This window comes from Montipora capricornis, chromosome 7 (assembly GCF_036669925.1).
Source record: "Montipora capricornis isolate CH-2021 chromosome 7, ASM3666992v2, whole genome shotgun sequence".
Taxonomy (NCBI): domain Eukaryota; kingdom Metazoa; phylum Cnidaria; class Anthozoa; order Scleractinia; family Acroporidae; genus Montipora; species Montipora capricornis.
The window spans coordinates 17,310,036-17,312,535 of record NC_090889.1 but is presented as its reverse complement, the minus strand read 5'-3'; the positions used below and the strand labels follow the sequence as shown (position 1 = coordinate 17,312,535).

General features: G+C 38.4%; 1 protein-coding gene across 1 annotated transcript in view; it reads left to right on the top strand.

The window, feature by feature from the left end:
- Positions 1-2,219, top strand: part of LOC138055247 (protein DENND6A-like) — a 30,112-nt gene extending 27,893 nt beyond the window's left edge. The window contains exon 23 of the mRNA XM_068901224.1: positions 1-2,219. This exon is cut by the window's left edge and continues 852 nt beyond it. The gene's annotated coding sequence lies outside the window, so the exon portion shown is untranslated.
- Positions 2,220-2,500: the final 281 nt, after the last annotated feature.

Genomic DNA, 2,500 nt, shown 5'->3' with positions numbered 1-2,500 from the left:
GATCTAAATACTGAGGATAGACCGAGTTTCAGTTGATTGTCGTAAAACCAAAACCAAAGTAATTACTTTTGCCAATCAAAAAGGACGGATACAATCCAGTAAACCAATCAAAACTCGAAGTAATTACACGTAGCCGACACAAAGCGCGGGAAAATGTGCACGCGCGAGCCACGATTGGCTTTGGTTTCGCTTCTGATTGGTTGAAAAAGTGCGCGAAAACTTTAAACCAAGCACTGACTGAAGTAATGAAAAACCAAAGCAATTCGCTAATAGACCTTATTCACGATGGCCGCCATGTTGGATTTGCTATTATCATGCAAATTAGCTTCGCACTTGTGAGGGGGCAAACAACACAAGTTCGAGAGGTTATAACGAACATCTTAGCCACACAGATGATTTGTTTTACGTTAATTGAATGTTTATCACCTAAGTAGTAAATAGAATGATTACACAAGTTATTTCGATGTTTTTTAGGGAAAAATGAGCAGATAACAAAGTGGAAAGTCAAAATGTCAAAGGCAATCAAAAGATATAGAATTGTTATAAAAGGTACTTAATTCTAAAATCTAAGATGTACTTTTAGCAATGTTATTTCAATATTTCGACGGGTCGATTTTCTGCAATTTGCCTTTTTTCGAATGTTTGCCCTCCTTCATAACACATGGCTAATTTACATGACAATTTGAAAACCAATATGGCGGCTATCGTGAATAAGGCCTATTACTTTCGACACTTAATTGAAAACCGCTCTATCTGCAAGAAATGGACAACGCGCTAGCCGTCTCGTGAGGAACCTAGGTTAGAGATTTTTACCGAATCGCCATCTTGTGTTGCTCCTTCAAGTCTTTTTTTTATGGCGGTGGCTTAGTGGTATCCAACATGAGAGGTCATCACTTCTTTCCATACCTCAAACTGTAATTTCCCTTTTGATTCAACTTATACGATGTACAGTCTACTTTAGACTTCAAATCTACTTCAACGAAACAAAGATTTTAAACAAGCTGAGAAGATTTACAATAGGCGAGGCAATAAGTTGAACCCGGATCGATGGCTTCACCTTGCAGTTTCCGATATCCACTAGACTAAAGAGACAACCTCCCGGAAAATCGAATTTTTTAGAGTATTGAAATAGTAGTACCCAGCAAAACAATTGAAATTTAACCGTCTTCAACGGGGTTTTTAGACCTAAATACAGTAGATCAGCGCGGCATAGCTTGGAAACGCTATTTCTTGTTGAACTAAAGCTGTAATTCTGCCTGTTTTCATTCTTTTTAGAGCGGTAAGCTTGTCAATATTAACATGGGATATTGCGTCGTGTAATTGGTACGAAATGTCCAATGTCAGTTTGAGGGATGGAAATTAGTGTTGACCAACATGAGAAGGGAGATAGGATAAAAACCTTAGTCTCTTAGCAACCGTTTCTAGGGTTACGCAAAGTGACAACGTTATGTGACATCACAAACACCTGCTGTCCAGGAGACTGGAATTAAGTCGGAAGCCATCTTAAAAGCGAATTTCCAACGGGCATTACTAACAGAGTGCTGCTGTTGGAGTTTGGAGTTTGGTCCTCTGAAAGAGCTACAACGTTTGGCGTGTCGTTGCGAATTTGCAACGGTACAGTTCATTTCTACCTCGCCTCGTTATAGAAAGTGATCAAACTTTTAAAGAGGGTTTATTAATATTTATGTGGAATTGGAGTGCCTATCACCTCGAAGAAGCCTTTCCGCTCAATAGTTCTCTTAACTTGTCTAAAACTAATCCTTTTGTTCGCTTAGCTCTCTCCTTCGAAGTTACTTTTTTAGAGCCTCTAAAAAGTTGGGAAAACTAGTTTTAATTTGATCTACGACCGAGCAAGGAAGGGGAATGGGTTTGATACCGCGTTGATTTCAACAGCTTTGCAAAGGAAGTTGTGACGTCAACTCGGTATGGAACCCATTCCCCTTCATTGCTCGGTCATGGATCAAACTATGACCACATTTCCCGGCCTTCAAAGGGATCGCAAAAGTGAGCTTTCAATTAAAAGGTTGAAAAAACAAGAAAATATATTTGGGACAATTTCTCAGAGTAGGCAAAGTGGAAAGGTCTCCTTTGAGGTGATGGACACTTAAGGTTATTGTGCATATTTTATTTTGTTCAAAGCTAAGTGGTTTGATGGGTTTAGGTTATGCCTTTTACAATATTTTTTATATAGTTCCTTATTTCCCCCGAGTGTCGGTAAATCATTCTATGAACCAAAAGAAACTTGACACTCAGTTCCTCAGTTTGCTCTAATGGCGTTAAAACGTTGAACCTCCATCGTTGTTGCAATCCAGTACAAAACAAAACCTGTAACCCTTACCGTTTGGTGAAAAGATTTAATTTTTTGTAAATAGTAACAAAGTTTATTTTTGTATGAAAGACAGCTTTTTTGGGGTTCGCATGCCTCAAGAAAATGAACTGTTCCGCCACATTAAAAATACACTTTTCTTGAAAGAGCGTGTTTAATTAATCCATTTCATGT